The following is a 23,895-nucleotide window of genomic DNA, read 5'->3' on the forward strand; positions in this document are numbered from 1 at the left end:
GAAGCCTCATGGCAAGGAACTGTAGGCAGCATCTAGGACTTGAGGGTACCCTCTACCTGACAACCAGTGAAAAGTCAAAGAATGTCAATCAGTCATATAGCCTCAAGAAAATGAATTATGCCAATAATCTGAATGAACTTGGAAGGAGATATTCCCCAGTTAAGCCTCCAGATGACAATGCAGCCCAGCCAAGTCCTTGAAACTCTGAGCAAAGGACTCAAGCAAGCTGTGCCCAGACTTCTGAATCACAGAAACTGAAATAATAAATGTATGCCGTGCTAAGTTGCTAAGTTTGTGATGATTTCTTATGTAATGATAGAGATTGCATATATGATAATGCTTACATAGATGTGATAAATGAATGAGACTAAAGCTTGAGGGATTTTAATTATTTAATTTTTTAGCATAGAGAATGGCTAAACACAGAAGATATTCTTATGATTCAGGGAAAAGAATATGTTAATAGGAACCGTAGAGAGTTACACAATTTGCTGATCCAAAATGAAAATGAATTGCTTGACCTAGATGGACCTCAAAATTGGAAGGCAGAGAAAGCTGTTCACACATAGATAAAGAAGACTCTTGATCACTGGTATTTGATAAAAGCTTCTTAAAGTAGATCCATCTAAAAGAGACGGATATTATAGTAAATATTGGGGGGTGGGGTGGGCCAAGGCTTTACTGAGATCTCCTCCATAAAATTCAGTGAATTGTAAGTTATAAAATAAGTTTATTTCATTTTTAATAAAACTAGAGTTATAATTGTGTTCTAAGAATAAAAATTAATAAAATACTAGTTAATGGATTGGGCTTTTATTTTTTCTCATGATATTATATTGTGGAGGTATCGGATTTCCTACTCCATGTTTGAGTTTAAAGCAAAATTAAAACATTTATCATTTTTAAAAGAATTCTTAGTTTTTTTTTTTAATTTTTCCCATAATCTTTCTTAATTTTTTGGTGATTAAGTCATTCTGCTTTACTTACTATTTTCATCAACTTTGTTTCCTTTCCTTTTCTTCCATTATTAGCTGGTCTAGACTACTAGACTTTCATTTGTCATTGAGTTTGTTGTGACCTGAGCAGTCCTTTCATATCACTGTTATTGACTGCATGAAATACTGCATCTTTTACAATATTCACCCTCTCACTTTGCAGAAGTTTTATATTATTTTTCCATTGTATTGTTGAATATCAAACAATTTGCAAAACCACTCCCTGTCTCATGGCAAAGACAGATTGTAATATTAAATCTTAAATGTGAAATCTGGAAGAGCAAAGATTTGTCTGCTTTGTCTATAATAGTCTCTTCCAAGGTCTTAATGCAAAAACCTCAATTTTTACTGTGAAATCTGATTTGCCTTCTATTACTAGCCTCATTCAGCCCACAATTTCCTCTGCTTTTTACCTCTAACAAGATAATTCTAGTCCTCTGAGTAAATGTACAGATGTTAAGTCCATGAAGTATATTTTCTTGTAGGAATACCCATACGGGGGGTGGGGGGGCTTACTTGGTACCTTCTTACAGTTTCAACCCATCTTACAGAGTGGGCTCTGTGAACCAAGAGAGAAAGGAAAGCTTCAGTACTTTATTTTCAAGTGCTAAGTAGTAAAAATAAAAAAAATGTATGTATCTATTTGCTGTCTCTTGATGGTTATAGTTCAGATTTATTATACCTATAAACCCTTCAAGATAAATCAATATAATACATGTTGAGTACAAAGTTATTCATCTTTCCTCTGAAATCTTCCACTTTGTCCCATTTCCCCATGTACTATCTTCTAATATCTGGCACAGTATCTGGCACAAAATAGCTTCTTAATAAACAGACGTTGAGTAGAATAGTCAAATATCCCCCAGCAATAAACCTAGTCATAATTTTTAAGTTTTAAAATACCAAATTATGTGTAAATATCAGTAGTACTAAATTTCTTCATGCTACCTTGAACAAATGCAAATGTAAGCATAAAAAATAAAGACAAGGACTTTAGGGAAATTTTGCACTTTACAGTGTGTTGGAGGAGGTCAGTGTGGCATAACTCTGTGGGATCCATTTGCATTTAGCAGGCAAATGACAGGCATACACACAGAATCAAAGTTTTCTTCTTTTTTAAATATAGACACGATTTTCTGATGATCAGTATGAGCAATGACAAAGCAAACTTGGTTGCCATTTGAAATATTTGGCTCTAGCTCTGGGAAAAATCCAAGGCTTTCTAATAGATAAGCTTACAGTGTATATAGTTCATTAGTTTCGCTGATTAGAACACTGATTAGTGAGGCTCAGATTAGAATCTGAATTCCTGCGGAGATCAAATTATCTTCACTCGATACCACGGCCAACTCGTAACTCCAAACAGCAATTCAGAGTTGTTGGTCTCGCAATGATCTGAGTGAGAAGAGGGAGCAGTTTTAAATTAAACCTGTCATTAGGACAGGAGAAACAATCACAGCTGTAACAGTTGTCATTCTGGGCTATGAAGACTTCTTTTCTGAATTACAACTAATCCAAAAGAACAAAAACATTAATAATCTTTTAAGTAAGGTGCTAGGATGGGATTTTTCTTTGTTGCAGCTGAACTGAAAATTCATCCACCAGAGCAAAGTGACATCTTTATTAGAATCTATCCTAACCCATTAGATTTGCTGTGCAGGTAAATAAAACAGATCCCAGTGTCACATGCAAAATGAAAATGGCAGTTACATTATTACCTATTAGACAAAATAAAGAATTGCAGAATTGGATCCTAAGCCCAATTTATGTAGAAAATTCCAATGCAAGAAGAGAGTTACAATACAGTCTTACTCTCTTTGCCTCTATGTAACAATATAATTACGGTGGAATGTGTTTCCTTTGTTTTTGTTGTTGTTGTTTCTTTGTTTTGTTTTTAGTTAAACTGCAAATGGGTTTTTCTCATCAAATAATCCGAAAACATTAAATTCTGGTTTTTAAGAATGAAGAATATCCCTTCATTTCTTAAGGGATAATTTTTATTAAGAAAGAAGAACATCCTTTGTTGTCATTGTAAGCTTAATATGTTACAAATTTAGTTTCACTAAGCCAAGAAAAAAGCCATCTAATGACCAAGTATTTGTCCTTGCTAGACTACTACTGTTCTGTCTTTTCCTGGAATGTTGACAGGGACATTAAAGATAATTAAACTTTCTGTTAAACAAATGCAACATACAAGAGCAACTGATTCATTTCAAGAAATTTTGTTATAAAATATTGGAAAGGCAAAGGAAAAAATATAAAAATGTTAAAGAAAACTTAAAATATTATAATAAAAATGGCCAATAAAATACTCATTGAAATTCAAAGCTTTACATTTTTACCAACGAAATTTACATATTATATTTAGATACTGAATTTTTACTATAAAATAAAGTACGTGATCATTTATGGAATTATTTTCTACCTGAACATTTTGTGAGAAATGGCCATAAGCTAAAATTGCAATCATTTTTTATTAAGATTAACGAGTTTTCTTTGAAATCAGCAAATGTATACCAGTCCTAATAGGATCTATTATAGACTCTTTTCTAGCCCAGAATCATACATTGCTTTTAGTTTTTAATGTCTCTTTAGCTTTTTTTTAATCTAGAAAAGGGCAGCATTCTTTTTTTTTTTTTTTTTGTCTTTCATGGATTTGAGCTTTTTGAAGAGTAGAGGCCAGTTATCTTATAGACTGGCCTTTATCTTGGATTCATGGGATGTTTCTCATGATTAGATCTAGTCCATGCATTTTTCACAGGGGTGCTAACACCAGTGATGCTCTATCTTCAGTGCATCATATCGGGAGGCACACAAATAAAGCTGTCTTAAAGAAATAATTTCATAACCATTCTGCCATCTTCATGACGAGTTTCTTTTTTCTATGGATATACGTTTTCATCATTTTTTAATACTTATAAATACAGATACACAGTTTTTATGTGCTTTCTGTTCCATTTCTAATATTATAGCATGTTTATGTCTCTTTATAACTTCATAATTTATTTAACCAGTCAATTGCTGGGGAGTCAGGTTGGTTTCAAATGCTTCACTATTTATTAAATGAATAAAACCATGGTAGGCTACGTACACTGTTGATGGAGTCATCAGGTTCAACTGGACAAAACACGAGGACAAAACATTATGCTAATGTAAGCGAAGTTCTTTTCTGTTCTCAGATCTTCAACTACAGCTCCCCTATTCTCAACCAACAGACTTAGAGATGGAAGTTTTGCAACAAGCGGGATCTGGCAGGGAATAAGGGTGGGACCGACATACATTCATTCCCAGTCCTAGAAAATAATCTTAAATGTAGGTCTTGTTGACAGTGACCCAGCCATGTCATTTTTGTTAATGGGCCGTAGAATGCTTTTGTGTATAAATCTCCTTGAGTGAAAATATAATTTAAGTTGGCTTAAATATGCCTAAAATCATCACTTTAAAAAAGATTTATCATAGAAACCTTAAGAATGTATCTAGAACTTTTACTCATGCCTTCTCTAATTTTTGCACTAGAAAACCCCTAAGGGAACTTTTTGCACATTTACACAAATAAAGAGAGAGCAATGTATTATATAAGGAAACTATTGTGAATACAACCCAAATACTGTCAAGGGACAAGAAAACAGTACATTGATGTCCTACAGTGAAGCCTTTTATTTCCTTCATACAATATGAGATTTTCTATTATGCTGGCGATGGGCCATTTGGAATATCTCAGAAATTAAAACTGGAATCAGAATGCCAGGCATCCCGACGCAGTGCCAAACTCCCAAGGCAGAAAGATGGAGGGAGAGAAGAAGAAGAAAGGAAGAGAGGAGGCTGTTGGTGATCCCTACCGAGGCTAAGTTGTTGCCTAGGTTCACAGCACTGAATGGTGACTGCATTTCTAAAACTTGTCCAACCACCAGCCTGATAAAGGGCCTATCAAAGAATCAGATGGAGAGAATTAGCTGAGTGGGATGGAAAGAATTAGCATGGCTCCCACTGGTTACATCACTGCTTAATTTGGTGCGTCCCTATATCAAGTCAGCTCATAATTATCTGCTCTAATGGGCCTCAGAGGGAGGGGTGGGAACGGGGAGCTGTCACACAGACAATACAAAGACAGTAAAATATTTTCTATTAGGCTAATGCATATATCATATGCTTAAGAAGGAAGTATGTTTATCTTTCTAATTATGTTTTGCTTAGACTAATTTTTTTTTAATTCCCATGCCAATGAGAAAGCTATTTCATATTACACAGATAGTAAGGAAAGCAGCCTAGGTTTTAAAATCTTCAAGATAAAATACATAAAATTGGTAAACTACAAGTCAGAAACGTGTTTTTCTGAAAATGTGGCCTCTCCAGTGTCCCTGTAATTTGGTTCAGGCCTCCCCTACATCTTCACCAGACTCCCCATTGCCCTCCCTCTCTCCAGGCTCCCTCTTCTTCAGCCCCGCAGCCCAAATGGAACGGAGGGGGTGGGTGCTGAGTTCCCACCACCGTCCTGACTCACCCACAGGTGCTAGGGGAGTGGAAATATTCCCTCCCGCATCACCACTAATCCCTCAAAAATCCCACGCTCTGTATCAAAAGGCCTATGAGTATTTTAACCCATTAATTTCAGAGAATGTGGCGCAAATCGCAATGGAAGGGGGAGTGAGCTTCAAAAAACTATTTTGGAGAAAAAGAAACACCAGTTTTTTTTTTTTCTTTCCCCCTCTCCCCTCTGCCCCCCACTTTCCCCTCCTCCCCCTACTCTGCCTTTCTCCTGGAGTAATCTGAACTCTCCTGTGGCAGGCAGTTGGCTAGCTCTGTTCATCCAGGAGGTAGGAGGTCACTTACAAAAGCAGTTTAGAAAGGCATGGATGTAAATATTTCATCCGTTACTTTAGTAGGAAGGATTGTTCTACACCAGTGTTATGCCCCTGTTTAAACCCTCCAGTGAGCCCCTCACGTTCCTGGCATTTAGACTGCGTGGCCCGCAATTACCACTGGCCTTTCCAGTTTAGTTTGTGCCACTCCCCCAACTACACCAAACACAACAAACTATTTTCCATTCACCAAAGATGGCATGTGTTCAAGATAATATACTTTTAGGGTAGTGACCATGTTAAAAGAACATGGACTTGTAAGCTTGAATAATGGCTCCAGGCCCATATCAACCAAAGCAATCCCTTGGTCGAAGATTCAAAACTTTAATTACTCTTGAAAAAGGCAAAACTGGTTGCCACCGGTCACTCTGCCCTTTCAATCTGTTTCATTGAGGGTTGAAAAGGACAGTGCTGTCCCTGGAAATTGCACAATAATGAAGTGCTGCTCAAAAGATTTTGTGTATGCATAGTATATATACTTCCCTAGGTATGTGGTTATAACGAACATGGGTGGGGGGGCGGGAGGATGACTGCATTTCTCTCCCCGTGACCCTTCCCTAGGCCAAGGAGAAGAGATTTTTTATTACAGATAAATTCATATTTTTTCTCCTGTTTTCATTTTAATTCAACGAAACCATTGAATCATCTGCAATGTGCTGGGCTCTGGGAGGCATAATGGGTCAGGTGCTTTCAAATGTTGTTGACCTAAATCCATGATAAGAATAATTTTTAATCCTGACCCATATATATGTAAACATGGTTTCCTTTATATATGTGTGTGTGTGTGTGTATTTAAATGCATGCAAATATATATGCATATTTTCTTTATTATATGTGATGTTCTTGGATACTTTATATTCTACTTCTTTTCTATTTGTTGATGCTTGTTGCAAACCATTCGGTATCGTGCTCCAGAGCATCTGCCTCCACGTGACCACTGGTTGTGGCTTGCTAAAAGGTGCCTGACTATAGCTACTTTGGCCAGTTCCAAATGGCTAGTTGGCCTGGTACAGATGAAGAGATCCTGGGCCCAATATTATCATGGTACCATTTAACGCAAAACTAAGTTACACTTCTTTTTTCCTTTCACTCCTCACATATTAGAAAATCCTGTTGGCTTCCCTCCAAATTATTTTCCAACTGACCATCCCTCATTGTCTCCACCACCACCAGTCCTGTCCAAAACATGATCGGATCTCACCTGGATCCCAGCAAAACCCCTAAGTCTTCCTTTTTACTCCATTGCCCCTTTAGAGTCTCCCTCACAAAGAAGCCAGAGTGATCCAGTTAAAATGTAAGTTACATTACATCCCTTTTCAGTGAGCACCCTCCAATAGCTTTCTTCCATAACACACGACATAAATCAAATCAAATTCCATGCCATATCTCCTCCTACAAGGTGCTGCTTGATCCATCCTGCCACCTCTTCAATCCCATCTTCTATTTCATTTCCTGCCACTTACACTTGCTCAAGCACTCCAGCCTCAGGCTGGCCACTTTATTTTTTCCTCCAAACACTGAACCATGCCACAGGGCATTTTCAATGGTCTGGAGTCTCCCTTCAAACTCCTCATACAATGATTTACTTATTTGTCATGCTCATTGCTTATTGTTTATTTTCCACCTGTTAGAATGTGAGCTTTCCAGGGGCACAGATCTTTGTTTTATTCACAGGTAGTATATCCAAAGTAGCTAGAAGAGTGCTGGACACATTGTGGGTGCTTCTTAAATATTGATGGTTGAATGCAAAAAATGTTAACTCTCATGTTAACACTATCAATAACACAAGCCACTCTTGCCTTTTACACACATACACAACAATCACACAGCTCCATATTTTCTCCAACATCAAACAAACCACTCCAGTCACAGATTTAACATTTCGAATACCAACCATATAAAGTAAGAGTGGGAGAAAAAAAATGATAATTAACTTTATTATCTTTGTATTAGGTTGGTCAATAAGTCATTTGTAATAAATGTTTCTCAAAAAAAGAATCTCCTTTTCTAGTAAATTATGAAGTCTCATATCTACATTTCAGGCTGTTTCCACCATAATCCAACTGAATATTTATAACAGGTATTCAGGGCATGCTTTCCAGAAAAGAAATAAAAAAAAAACCTACTTAGACATTTCACAAAGTCATTTCTATACTACTAAAATTACAGACTCGATGAAATAAATCGTTTTATCTAACACTGGTGCAAAGAAAAGCAGTTTGCAGTGTGGGGTCTTTTCATGGTCTCCTGGATTGTCATTTTTCATTCAGAATATTCAGATGAGCCCCTTCAAAACCATGTAGGTTACATGTTTGTTATTAAACTGCAGACCAGGTAAGCACAAGAGTTGACAACCTGGGGACCCTTTAATGATAATTCTCTGCCCGTGTTAGCCATGGTTTTCCTATCCCTGCAACAATCTTCAACTGTGTAATCAGTTAGAATTTAATTCAGTTCAGGATTAATCTCTAAATCCAGGCCTGAGCATTTCTCTAGTGTAACACTGCTGGGGATTAGCCAATGCGGGATTCCGAGTTCAGAGATCAGGAGCAACACAGGAGAGAAAGAGGGTTAAAGAGGACTGCCAGAATAAAGGTTGGTTCGCAAGGGTATGTCTACTTCATCGCCTTCACATCTATAAAATCTAGAAGACCAGTTTATTTTGGGAATTAATCTTTCCTTGAGTATCCGTCACATTTGGCAAAAAAAAAAAAAATGGTTTATATAAAAATGTCTATACAAAAGTTGCCATGGCATACCTCATAAGTGCTTATATATTATATGAGGCATAAGGAGAGAAATAAAATCCAGCTCATATTCCTTCCCTTGGGCAAATTCCAGCATCCACCCTGCCAAGCAATAAGCCATCCAATCTCTGCTTTGTTTACCTCCTCTTGGAAGTAGCAAAATTTGTATGATTGAGATTTAGAGCAGTCTTCAGGTGGTCATGTGCATTTCAAGTACCATTATTATATGTTAATTAGCTCTTCTTATATGTGCTGTTTAATTAAGTGGAAAACCATCCTTACCATGAACCAGAGAAAAATGTCAATGCAAACTATTCACCTGGGTTGAAGGACACTGTGCTATAGGTCAAGAACATAAACCCTGAATTAGGTTGCCTGGGTTCAAATCCCAACTCTGCTACTTACTGACTAGGCAAGATTGGTTATGTTACTTGACCTTTCTCTGCCTCTAGATTTTTCTCTAGGGATAATAACACCTTCCATGTAAGGATTTAGGTTTTAACTTAAATAGTACTATATTAGGATTTAACTTAAATAATACTATATTAGTCTCCTCAGGCTGCCCTAACAGAATCCTCCAGACTTGGTGGCTTATACAGCAGACATTGATCCCTGAAATCTAAGATGAATGTGCTGGCACAGTTGGTTCCTGGTAAGGGCTCTCTCCCTGCCTCGCAGATGACCATCTTCTTGTTGGGGTCTCATACGGCCCATTTTCTGTGGGCACACACCCTTGGTGTGCATTCTTCTTAGAAGGACACCAGTCCTATTGAATTAGCCCTATTGCATAAGGACTCCTTATGCCCTTACTTAACCATAATTACCTCTTGAAAGATCCTATCTCCAAATACAGTCACACTGGGGATTAGGGCTTCAACACATGAATTTTGTGGGGACCCAATTCAGTCCATAACAAGTCATATATACAGTGTCAGTCACATAGTAACTTCATAATAAATACAAGCTCTTATGATGTGATAATTTTACTTTCCTCACAGACGTGTATATGAGTCTTAGTTTCAATAGTTATTGTTTTGGTTGGTTAAAATTACAGTTTATAAGCAGAAGCACATTTACATAAGTAAACCCCAATTCATGCATTTAATTAAAGTGACAGGGAATGAAGTTTCATTCTACTGAGATGACTTAAATGCAGACATAGACACTTTACCCACTCTTTTATGTGATGTATTTTATTTTTCTTTTTTAATTTAAATTCAATTAATTAACATATAATGTATTATTGGTTTCTGAGGTAGAGGTCAGTGATTCATCAGTCTTATATAATACCCAGTGCTCATTAGATCACTTGCCCTCCTTAATGTCCATCATCCAGTTACCCCATCCCCCCACCTCCCTCCCCTCCAGCAACCCTCAGTTTGTTTCCTAGGATTAAGAGTCTCCTATGGTTTGTGTCCCTCTATGATTTCATCTTGTTTTATTTTTTCCTCTCTTCCCCTATGATCATCTGTTTTGTTTCTTAAATTCCACATATAAGTGAGATCATATGATAATTGTCTTTCTCTGATTGACTTATTTCGCTTAACATAATCCCCTCTAGTTCCATCCACATCGCTACTAATGGCAAGATTTCATTTTTTTTTTTTATGGCTGAGTAGTATTCCATTGTATATATATACCTCATCATCTTTATCCATTCATCTGTCCATGGACATCTGGGCTCTTTCCATAGTTTGGCTATTGTGGACATTGTTGCTATGAACATTGGGATGCACATGGCTCTTCTTTTCACTACATCTGTGTCTTTGGGGTAAATACCCAGTAGTGCAATTGCTGGATCATAAGATAGCTCTATTTTTAATTTTTGAGGAACCTCCACACTCTTTTCCAGAGTGGCTGCACCAGCTTGCATTCCCACCAACAGTGTAAGAGGGTTCCCCTTTTTCTGCATCCTTGCCAACATATGTCATTTCTTGACTTGTTATTTGTGCTGTTCTGACTGGTGTGAGGTGGTATCTCATTGTGGTTTTGATTTATATTTCCCTGATCCTGAGTGATGTGGAGCATTTTTTCATGTGTCTGTTGGGCATTTGGATGTCTTCTTTGAAGAAATGTCTGTTCATATCTTCTGCCCATTTCTTGATTGTATTATTTGTTCTTTGGGTATTGAGTTTGATAAGTTCTTTACAGATTTTGGATACTAGCCCTTTATCTGATATGTCATTTGTAAATATCTTCTCCCATTCTGTAGGTTGTCTTTGCGTTTTATTGACTGTTTCCTTGCTGGGCAAAAGCTTTTTATGTTGATGAAGTCCCAATAGTTCATTTTTGCCTTTGTTGCCCTTGCCTTTGGAGACATGTCTACCAAGAAGTTTCTGGGGCCAAGGTCACAAAGGTTGCTGCCTGTGTTCTCCTCTAGGATTTTGATGGATTCCAGTATCACATTTAGGTCTTCCATTCATTTTGAGTCTATTTTTGTGTATGGTGTAAGAAAATGGTCCAGTTTCATTCTTTTGCATGTGGCTATCCAATTTTCCCAACACCATTCATTGAAGAGACTGTCTTTTTTCCATTGGACATTCTTTCCTGCTTTGTCAAAGATTAGTTGACCATAGAGTTGAGGGTCCATTTCTGGGTTCTCTATCCTGTTCCACTGAACTGTGTGTCTGTTTTTGTGCCAGTACCATACTGTCTTAATGATAGCAGCTTTGTAATAGAGTTGGAAGTCCAGAATTGTGATGCCACCAGCTTTGGCTTGCTTTGTCAACATTCCTCTGGCTATTCAGGGTCTTTTCAGTTTCCATACAAATTTTAGGATTATTTGTTCCAGCTCTGTGAAAAAAGTTGATGATATTTTGATAGAGATTGCATTGAATGTGTAGTGTAGATTGCTCTAGGTAGCATAGGCATTTTAACAATATTTGTTCTTCCAATCCATGAGCATGGAACATTTGTGATCACCAAACCAGCTCTACAAGAAATATTAAAAGGGATCCTTTATATGAAGAGAGAGCCCAAAAGTAACATAGACCAGAAAGGAACAGAGACAATATACAGAAACAGTGACTTCATAGATAATACAATGGCACGAAATTCATATCTTTCAATAGTTATTCTGAATGTAAGTGGGCTAAATGCTCCAATCAAAAAAAAACACAGGGTATCAGATTGGATAAAAAAGCAAGACCCACTGATATGCTGTCTGCAAGAGACTCATTTTAGACCCAAAGACACCTCCAGATTGAAAGTGAGGAGGTCAAAAACCATTTATCATGCTAATGGGCTGCAAAAGAAAGCTGGGATGGCAATCCTTATATCAGACACATTAGATTTTAAACCAAAGACTGTAATAAGAGATGAGGAAGGATGCTATATCATAATTAAAGGATCTATCCAACAAGATCTAACAATTGTAAATACTGATGCCCCTAACATGGGAGCAGCCAATTATATAAGCCAATTAATAAGAAAATTAAAGAAACACATCGACAACAATACAACAATAGTAGGGGACTTTAACACCCCCCTCACTGAAATGGACAGATCATCTAAGCAGAAGATCAACAAGGAAACAAGGGCTTTGAATGACACACTGGACCATATAGACTTCACAGATATATTCAGAACATTCCGTCCTAAAGCAACAGAATACACATTCTTCTCAAGTGCACATGGAACATTCTCCAGAATAGATCACATACTGGGTCACAGATCAGATCTCAACCAGTACCAAAAGATTGGGATCATTCCCTGCATATTTTTGGACCACAATGCTTTGAAGCTGGAATTCAATCACAAGAGGAAAGTTGGAAAGAACTCAAATACATGGAGGCTAAAGAGCATCCTACTAAAGAATGAATGGGTCAACCAGGAAATTAAAGAAGAATTAAAAAAATTCATGGAAACAAATGAAAATGAAAATACAACTGTTCAAAACCTTTGGTATGCAGCAAAAGAGGTCCTAAGAGGGAAGTATATAGAAATACAAGCCTTTCTCAAGAAACAAGAAAGGCCTCAAATACGCAACCTAACCTTACACCTAAAGGTGCCAGAGAAAGAACAGCAAATAAAGCCAAAACCCAGCAGGAGAAGGGAAATCATAAAGATTAAAGCAGAAATCAATGAAATAGAAACCAAAAGAACAGTAGAACAGGTAACGAAAGTAGGAGCTGGTTCTTTGAAAGAATTAATAAGATTGATAAACCCCTGGCCAGACTTATCAAAAAGAAAAGAAAAAGGACCCAAATAAATAAAATCATAAATGAAAGAGGAGAGATCACGACCAACACCAAAGAAATACAATTATAAGAACATATTATGAGCAACTAAGTGCCAACAAATTAGGCAATCTGGAAGAAATGGATGCATTCCTAGAGATGTATCAACTACCAAAACCAAAACAGGAAGAAATAGAAAACCTGAAGAGACCCATAACCAGCTAGGAAATGGAAACAGTCATCAAAAATCTCCCAACACACAAGAGTCCAGAGCCAGATGGCCTCCCGGGGGAATTCTGTCAAACACTTAAAGAAGAATTAGTACCTGTTCTTCTGAAGCTGTTTCAAAAAATAGAAATGGAAGGAAAACTTCCAAACTCTTTCTCTGAGGTCAGCATTACCTTGATCCCCAAACCAGATAAAGACCCCACCAAAAAGGAGAATTACAGACCAATATCTCTGATGAACATGGGTGCAAAAAGTCTCACCAAAATACTAGCCAATAGGATCCAACAGTACATTAAAAAGATTATTCATCACGACCAAATGGGATTTATTCCTGGGCTGCAAGGGTGGTTCAACATCTATAAATCAGTAAATGTGATTCAATGACATAAACAAGAGAAAGGGAAAGAACCATATGATCCTCTCAATAGATGCAGAAAAAGCATTTGACAAAGTACGGCATCCTTCCCTGATTGAAACTTTTCACAATGTAGGGAAAGAAGGAATATACCCCAATATCATAAAAGCCATCTATGAAAAGCCCACGGCGAATATCATTCTCAATGGGGAAAAACTGAGAGCTTTCCCCCTACGGTCAGGAACACAGCAGGGATGTCCACTATCACCACTGCTATCAACATAGTACTAGAAGTCCTAGCCACAGCAATCAGACAACAAAAAGAAATAAAAGGCATCTGAATCGGCAAAGAAGAAGTCAAACTCTCACTCTTTGCAGGTGACATGATACTCTACGTGGAAAACCCAAAAGATTCCACCCCAAAATTGCTAGAACTCATACAGGAATTCGGCAAAATGACAAGATATAAAATCAATGCACAGAAATCAGTTGCATTTCTCTACACTGAGACAGAAGAAAGAGAAATTAAGGAGTCAATCCCATTTACAATTACACCCAAAACCATAAGATACCTAGCAATAAACCTAACCAAAGAGGCAAACGATCTGTACTCAGAAAACTATAAAATACTCATGAAAGAAATTGAGGAAGACACAAAGATATGTAATATATTTTAAAAGGCATCCAACTGTAATCCTGTAGAGTACATCATTGTCAGCAAACTATCGCCTGTGGGCCAAATCCAGTCTGTGGCTTGCTTCTATACAGCATGTGAATGTTTTTTACATTTTCAAAATGTGGCAAAAGAAACAAACATGCACACACGAAAGAAGAATATGTGACTGAGGCCTTCTGTGGCTCACAAAGCTGAAAATATTTACTATTTGGCCCTTTTACTAAAAGACTTTGTTGACCCCTGCTCCATGGGTGGAGTTTAACCTAAGCTCTCCAAATATATCCATTTTTTGTAATGTGAGCACCTCAGCTTTCCTCTACCCTGAGCAAAGTGTCCCTTTGTTTTCCCCAAGCACTTTCTTTCTATCTTATTTATTTTGGGGAGAAGTAGTCTACAGTCCCTGTCATGTCTCACAAACATCTGAGAAAGATACTGGTACCCTTTCACATTTTCTTGGTTACTGGGACTCAGTAATGGCTTCAGAAGTGAAGAAGGATCATGGTGTTTTGAGTTATTTTTTCTACTTACTATCTCCTATGGTCAGACTGGGCCTGTTATTTCTTGTTATTGTTGTCTCTCCATCTTTGAAACCTCCTCCTTTTCTGCTTCCTATCTGTGTTGGTCTGGGAAAAGGAGAAAAAAGAAATAACTATTGAATAACTATTGATTACTTTTTTATCTATAAGATTTCATTAGATTCTTCTCATATGTTAGCTTCTTTAATTCTTGTAGTATGACATTATGGTTAAATGGTATCCTTTCTACTTTACAGATTAAGAAAAGGGTTAATTTACTTGAATTCAAGCCCAAGTCCTTCCAGCTCCAAAATTCAAGGCCTTTCATCAAAGACACCTGAAAACCTGACTGACTTGAACTGTAAGTAACATTAGGGTAAACAAACTAAAATGATGCTTTTGTAAATATTGCCCAGTGTTGAAGTGTTCTAAGACATCTGTTTTGTTTTCTTCCCAGTATTTAGCTATGTTCTAGATGGTTCAGTTGTCTGACAGACAACTTCCAAATTAGTGAGGTGCTGTGATAATACTTTGCTTGTTCAAATATATCCTTTGACATCATTCATTCAATGAATGTTGAATGTTTTTCAAAAGCTGCTCATATCTGAAAGTATGTGAAAGAGTATTTATTGAGATGCAGATTTTCTTTAGCTCTCTTTGCATATTTCATTCCCTGTGAAGACCAAGTAGGTCTCATTGTTCTCTCTCTTGTCACAGGGAAGGATTCCAGGTGCAAAACAGGAATGGTTAAAGAGATTTCTTTCCTGGATTTGTAGTTCCAAAAGCCTGAGATCCTTTAGCATCCTTTGCTAGGACGAACTAGTGAGGTGGAAGTGGGGGACAGCCCCAGCAGCTAGGAAGAATAAGAGAAGATTCCCTGCTGTGTTGTGGGAGAGGGGGTTAGTAGGGTTTCTGTTTGCACATGTTATTTAAATGATCAGAAAAAGCTAGATGTTTTTGTGTGTGTGAATTTAGAATTAAGGGCTGATGGCCACACTAAAGGATCCCTTTGTAGTCACATTGAAGCTGTAATAGGAATTGGAAAGTACAAAGGAGACGGTTGTGTTTAGTTGACCAAGCAGAAGAGATGTTTTCAGATTGGAGACCACCCTGAGATGTGAAATGTGTCACTCAGGCAGTGGTGACCTTCTCTGGCATAAATCGTGGTGGACTCGGTTCACAGCAGCACCCACCGCATCAGAGGTTGGAAGAGTCGTTTGATTTGAACGGTGGAGAGAACTCTCCTTAGCAATATGTTTTTATGAAACTTTGGTCCACAAACCCAGAATTACAAGATAGACCATACTGCTGTATTGCTTTTAAATCAAAATATTTTGTCTTTGAAACTCCATCTCAGTTAATACTGGGAGCCTCTCTCCTTCTCTGGGTTCCACAAGAATATGAAAATGTTTTATGGTACCTAGAAATGTTTTGTAGTATCCAGAAATTAGTGAAAGGACTCTCTTATCTTTAGGTTACCATGGTGAGATCCAGTTTCCTCTTGGATGGCTACTTTTCTAGTAGCCATCTTAAGAGCTTTCTGTTGCTTCAAAGGCCAAAGATACTTTTGTAAATATACAGATTTAAGAACTCAAGATTCAAGCATAATCACAGGATTACTTCTAAAAGTATTATTTATTGGTCTTTATTTTTCCTATTTATAAACATATAATTGTTTAAAGCAGTTGAGTAGAAAATCCAGGAAAGTACAGAGAGAATAAACATTAATACCTGTGATATGTTTTCTTATAAAAACTCTTCCCCATCTAGGTTTTTTTTAATAGGCAGAGGTAATATTCAAAATACTGAACCACCTGCAGAAGTTTAGGCACCAACAAATCAGAAAAAAAGTTCTGGCTGACAATGGAGAAAGATCTTGAACCTCCCTTCCAAGCTCCCTTTTCAGACTTTGCTTCATAGCTTCTTTATCTGGAAGAGGTCCAGATTTGCCATATTTAGGGGAAGCCATGTGTGGTGGTGGTGGTGGTAGTGGTATTGGTGGGGTTGCTGGTGCACTAGCTATTTACCAACTGATAGAGAAGTCCTTTAATAGTATGACAACTAGTATGGGTGTATGGCCATCTGTATCAATATGTACTGGTGGAGTTATTAGCCTGGAATATATTATAATTCCTTATAGTTTGGGTTTACTCCACTTAGCAAAAACTAGTAAACATTTTCTTGTAGCATAATATGTTCCTATAAATGAGAACTTCATACATGCAACTAATCTTTGGTGATGCACCATAGGCATACCAAGATGATGGATGATTCCATCTCCTCTTACAGTGGCTGGGTGGACATGTGCTACCAGGTTCCAGAACCAGTCACCTCCAGCACCTTGACTATTTGCCCTAGTGTGATATAAAAATACTGTCATTTTCTTCATGTGTCATAATGTGAAAAGGGTTGGGAAGAATCACTTTACAACAAGGTTTTTAATGGGAACATATCTTCTCATTATATGGCTATAATATGGTTAACTTAACCAATTGCCTATTAGTGGATTTTCAACTTGTCTCTTATTTTTTTAATATTTTATTTTACTTCTAATGAACACACTTAAACATATATCCGATTATTTTCTTAAAACAAGTTCTCAAAAGAGGAATTTTGGTATCTTGGGTCCTATTTAATACTTGGACACAGAGTATCAAATTTCCCTTTCTGTGAGTACCAAAGAATACAGGCTCTAGATCTAGACTACTGGTACATGCATCCCTGTTCCATCCCCTCATTAGATGTGTGACTTAATGCCTCTGTGCCTTAATCCCCTTGCTGAAAATGGGGATAATCATAATATTATCTCATTTGATTATCATGAGGATCAGATGAATTAGGAGTACTTAGAACCACTCCTGGCTCATCTTTACCACTCATTAAATCTCAGCTGTTTTCTTTAGTAGTTGTAGTTTTTGTTGTATTTTAAAGATTTTATTTATCTGAGAGAGAGAAAGAGAGCACGAGGAGGGGTTGGGGGGTTAAGGGACAGAGGGAGAGGGAGAAGCTGACAACCCCCCCCCCCCCCCCCCCCCCCCGCCATGAGCAGGGAGCCCTATGCGGGACTCGATCCCATGAGCCCGGGATCGTGACCTGAACCAAAGGCAGACGCTTAAGACTGAACCACCCAGGTGCCCCTAGTCTTTGTTATTTTAAAGTTTGCCAATTTTCACTCCCCCAGAAATATAGAATATCTTTTCTCCCATAATCCCAAAGGCACTGGGAATTAAGTTCTTTATAATCATTGCTATAATATCATAGGTACATAAAGATTTTCCTTTTAGAAAAATGCACTTTAATCACTTATGAGATTAAGTATGAGATTACCAGTCTTTGATAGACATGTTATGTTTTGTCTTTTGCTCATTTTCTATATTTTTAAAAATGGAAAATGTTCTGGGAATACTAGACTGCCTATTATGCCATTCTGGGTAAAATAAAAAATAGAAACGCCAAAGTAATCGGAACCTCATGGATGTGCTCTAGATAGGGAGTTTCGGTTTTACAACTCTGGCTGCCCATTGTAATCACCTGGGAAATTTTAAAAGCTGCTCACGACTGGGCCACACCCCCAGAGATGGTAATTTAATTGGTCTGATTTAATTACCTGGCATAGGGAATTGTTAAAAGCTCCCCAGGTGATTCTAATGTGCAGCCAAGACTGGTGTAGGTGGGTACTGATTAATTCAGGGTCACTTGGGTGTGTCTGTGGGGCCAGGTACTGGAGAGAATGACTTTCATAATCAGCCGACTCTCCAGGCCAACAGAGTCAATTGCCACCGTGTAAACTGGCTACCAGAAGGCCGTAAAGACTTCTGACTAAGACTGAAAACAAAACATCCAATTCTGCTAGACTTTGCAATATCTTAAAATTTCTGCTCTGGACAGTTACTTTCACTTTCAAGTTCTTTTTCTTAAAAATCAGAAGATATTATATATAAAGATTAGAAAGAACCTCACTTTTTAAAATTAAAGTTCATTGGATTTTAATGTAAAAGATATTTTTTTCCCCAGAATTAAAACTTTCTCTCATGACCATGGACAAATATTCTAGTTGGAGGAAGTTGGGAGAACAAAATGTACCTTGAGGAACTCTGAATGCATTTTAATGACTTCGGTAGTCTGAACTGAAATACATAAAAAAAAAAAAAATACATGCCAAAAAAAAAAAAAATCAGCCCAAATGTTACACTTGTACTTTTGGTGGTAGAAAAGATCACTACCTAGCTGATATTTCACATTCTTGACTGTGTTTCTTCTGTGTTGTGTTGCTGTTGATGAAGAAAACAATCACAAAAGGATTAAATGCATACAAAACAGGCTGGATAATATGCACCCTGTGTACAACAGCTTTGATCTTTTGTCTACTTTGAGTGTAAGTGTCTTGAGATTCAGTATTTTAAGAAAAGAATACTTCCCTTAGACTAAAAACTATAAACTGAATTTGTCCTTCAACTGGGAATATTCAACCACAATGTGTTTTCAAGGAAAAGCTTTAAGAGTAGCTTCAAAGAATTCAGAAACTTAAGAGAAGGACAAGATGCTGATGTGTTAGGAAAGTCTACAGTATTTGCTTCTGTGGTTTTGAAGATGTAAGTAAATAGAAACAGCTATGGCAGAGAAGTTCTATAATTAGCTTTCATCCTGATTCCAAAAGTTGCTTATTTTAGAGCTATTAATAGTATATAAAAACCACTGTTCAAAACTCTTGGTTTGGATTTTCTGGTACTTTAATGAAAAAATTAGTGTTTTCAAGCTTTGTGGTTTCTCTAAAGTCATGTGCTAAGGAAGTAGAAGTCCTCTGTTGCTGAAAGGTTTTTGGGAATGGTGGATGCTCCGGTATTTTCTGCTTCCCGGGCATAGCTTTCTCTAAGAGTCAGAGCGTGAGTCTAAATCAGAAATTAAATAAATTACTGATCTAAACTGTGGGTCTAGTTATAGACAGACACTGGTATTTAGATGAAACAAATGTGCTCTTTAAACACAGTGACCTTACCCAGTTGTTCTTCCAAAACCACAACAGAGAACAATCTTGCTCAGTTAATCAGAAAAAAGAAACGACCACCTAGAAGGGTGTCTTTCAGAATACATTCGGCAGCAGGATAGGCAACCACATCCTCCCCTGGAAAGTGAAGCCTCAGTATCTCGCCTCAATCCAACCACCAGTCAGCACCAAATCCCTTCCCTGAGATCACCAAATGTGTTGTCCCATTACTTGTTTTTTCCATTGGATGAATTCCTTGTAGGCCTAAATCCTATAGGATTGTATAGGATACAAATCGAATCTAGAGAAGGACTTTGAAAACCTCCACCACCCCCAGCCAAACTTGACCCAGTTGCAAAGTAGACTGGGTGGGCATAAGAGACACTAAGCCATGTTCATGAAGGAAAGAATGGTTATTAATGGAGTTGAAGAACATTTATGGAATTCTTGAGTTCCCATTTAATGTTTTGCTAAGTTTCAGGAAAAAAGATTTTAAGCAATGGTGACCAATAGAATAAAAGAAGTGACTCAAGTCAAGTTATAATTAGGTTACTCTTTACACACCAGAAAAATAAAAAAAAAGTTCTGAAGTAGCCTCTTGGACATGAGATAGGGAAAATGTAGCCCAGTGTGCCCCGTCATATGCAGAGATGGCAGGGAGCCTTAGAGAATACCTTCTAGAAATCAGTCAAATAAGATTCATTCTGCGTTCCTCCAAGAATTCAGGATGCTGTTTGATGATCACTGTGTGATTCCCCTGGACTCGCTTGAACCCACCCAATAGGGATTGAAAACTTCCCAGCAGTGGCTCTCAATATTTATTTCTCAGAATTATCTGTAGAGAATTTGTTTTTTAATTACCTATACATGTAGCCTACCCCAGAATGTCTGAAACAGAATCCCTGGTGGTATGTATTTTAAAGAAATATCTGTTCAACAGCAAAGTTGAACACCTCTGAATTTAGGCAAATAGAAAGGATCAGGTTTCCCACAAGAAACTAGCTTTTCTAAGGGTTAGGGGACTAGCGATTTTTGAAGATTGGTTTAGATCATCTCAGTGGTCCCTTCAGGGGACCTCAAGTCCTTCGAAGTGTTCTAATGAACAAGATGGTCACAGAAAAGACACTCTTTAATTGTAAGGGGTCTCTGAACATCAAAGAGCTTGTGCACTTGAAAGCAGAATTCCAACCAAACTTTTTCTGTAAAAATTAAGTTTGGAGATGACTTTTGTTTGTACTGTTTGCAATTTTATTAGGAAAAGTAGAATAACTCCTTCAATTAATCTAGACAAACTTCTGTTTTCTATACATATACACATCATGTAAATATTTTCCTGTTTATATACTTTGCCATATTATATACCATTCCCAAGAATGTTTCCATTAGAAATTGTTTGCCAAAATAGGATCAACAGTTCATAAATAAATTTTATACAGTTTACTTGATGAAAAGGAGTGCATGGAAGAGGAGGGTAGATGAATGCTTTTTGAGCTCTTCATATGCATTTTTTTAATAATGGATCAGTTACCGCTCTTCTTTTGCTGTTGAAAACTGAAGTTCAGATTAAGAGAAATCTTCAACAGCATACAGTTAGTAAGTAATAGAGTCAGGATTTAAACTCAAGTCTGCTGATCCCATAACTCATATTTTCTAAATTGCATTATATGAGGACAATCAATAGAGAGGCAAATGTCCTTTCCTGGTCCTTGAAAACATATCACTTAATGATTTATATCCTGAAGGCCTAATTATGTACTCCCAGTACGGCCATGAAGATTACACAATTGGATATCTAATAAGACTTTTTCATCTCTCCTATTTTCCTATTTTTCATGAAGGAGCATGTAGACATTTTAAGGAATCCTTAAGAGGGTCCAATATTTTAAAAATCTCTACTGTCTTCGTAACCAACTAAGAAATAAGACAAAAGAGTAAGGTAGAGGAGAGCCCAATTATTGTCTTTATTATGGACCAACTTTAGACTGAAGGCTATGGCTTGAATCTGAAGGAAAGTGGGCCTCCTAAAATTGAATCCCAGGGTTTTTTTTAAAGATTTTTATTTATTTATTTGAGAGAGAGAGAGAGAGAATGAGAGAGAGAGAGAGCATGAGAGGGGGGAGGGTCAGCGGGAGAAGTAGACTCCCCACTGAGCAGGGAGCCCAATGCGGGGCTCGATCCCAGGATCCCGGGATCATGACCTGAGCTGAAGGCAGACACTTAACCGACTGAGCCACCCAGGCGCCCAAAATTGAATCCCAGTTTTAAACAGACTTCTCTATCCAGGTACTGGCCGTTCCCATAACACTGGAAGCTTGAAGGACCAGAGATACATATCTGCCTTCTCTATCCAAGCTTGCGGTTAAGAGAAAATGAAGAGGAAAAGCCTAGATCTCTCCAAAGTCACCAGTCAGAACAGTTACTCCACCAACAGTAGAGAAACTCCAGCATTGCTACAGCTATGGATCTGCCTTGCACATGGGAAAAACAAAAATCAACAACCCAAAACACCAGAAGTGAAGAAAGAGTGCTTCTCCTGGACAGAATATGATGCCAGGAAGTTTTCCATATGCTTAAGAAAAACGTGTAAGGACACATCTAATGTTAAAATTTATCCGCTGAGTTTAAGGAAGAAACAAAAGGCTACCAAAAGTCCCATATTTCCAATCCAGTTCACTAAAGAGGGAAGGTGAAAACCCTCAGGTGGAAAATCATTTAACATCAGTGTTTCTCATATAGAGCAAATATTGAAATTAAGGGTTTGAAATAATAGCAGTCAGTGTCAGAGAAGTTAATAATTGGGACACATTTACTGTCCTTAAAAAAAAAAAATCCCATGCTTGCTTTTTGTTTCCTTTCATCTCTTTTGTAAAATTTGCTTTAAATTAAGATATCTTTCAAGAAACATACTTCACGACAGAAACTGAAATTCCTTTTCACCCTGAATGCTCAGTTGTGTATGAAGACTGAGACCCAGGGGAACTGACAATATTGTTTACTTAGCTTTAGATGTTCTTTTGATTCTTCTTTAGTATGTTTGAGGGCAGTAGTTTGACCATTTAATATTTATAAAAGTGTGGAGTATTATTTGATCAACTGATAGTCCACTTATACCAGGACACAAAAAGTTAATTCATAAATATACATTTAATTTGTTAATTAAATTTAATCTAACAACATCTTAACTCTTCATGAGTTTTTAGCTTACACTTTAAAAACGATGTATAATATTAGGGCAGATTTCTGACTAATTTAGGCCAACCTCCCTGCCTCATCCTCCTAAAAAGTTTTTCTCTCAGTTTCCCTAAATTTGAGCCAATATTTGTCTGATGTAACATCTCAAAGATTATAGAAATACTAGAGCCAGAAGGCACTAGGTCCAATGCCCTCATTTCATAGATAAAAAAAAAAAAACCTTGGACTTAAAAAGATTAAATGATGTGACAAAGATTGTGAAATAACTTATTGAGCAGAGCTGGAGCTAAATTCTTCTAACCCCTGAAAGGATTTTTCAACAGAAGTTGCCTTATTTTCCAGTTTATTTCTCTACTACTAATTTCCAGTTTAAAAATTCTAACCCCTAAGATGAAATTTCTCAATCCTTGTGGCTTTGTTTAGTTTGATTGTACAGTTTTTATTTTTTAAAACATCTAGTGGGATTCTACAGAAGGAGGGGAATGGTTTTTTATTGCTTTGATTGCTGTTTTTATAGCCACACACAGAGAAATCACATGATATCAAAAAATCATACAAAGCATGTGGTTTAGCTCCATCCAGCTCTAATTTTAGTCGGCAATTCTAATTTCATGAAAGATATGCATGAAGCACTTTCCATTCACTGAATGTCTCAGTGCTTGCATTTGTTTTCCCAGACTTGCTATTTCATTTGGATTTCACTCTCATTACCCACATTTTGTGGGGGTCCCTTTGCCATTTCCAAGGGTAAACTTCAGATTGGGAAATCAGCTCAGTTTACAGAGTTGGGTACGGTTATATTTATTTACTGTTCTTTGGTAAAAAAGCTAAAATGTCCCTGCCTGTTTATTACATTAGAAGATGTTTAAGTGCATGTCCCAAATAAGAAAGACCTTGTTTTCCATTTGGCTTCAGGTAACTTCGAAATCCCTGGGGGTGATCATGTCTGTTCTTGGAGGTTCTCCTTGAAGTCTGATCGTGTGAAACAAATCTGCTTCTCCAGCCACACTTGGAAGTCGCTCCTTTCTCTCTTGTTCCCATTTGATTTTAAAAAACCTGCTGCTCCAGATCAGAAGAAAAACACTATTCTCCTAGCCAAAGATTTTTGCATTGACTGAGGCTCTTTAGATGGCCAAATTTATCTTTCAAAATTTGAAATCAGGTTT

This window comes from Phoca vitulina, unplaced genomic scaffold (assembly GCF_004348235.1).
Source record: "Phoca vitulina isolate PV1807 unplaced genomic scaffold, GSC_HSeal_1.0 scaffold15, whole genome shotgun sequence".
Taxonomy (NCBI): Eukaryota; Metazoa; Chordata; class Mammalia; order Carnivora; family Phocidae; genus Phoca; species Phoca vitulina.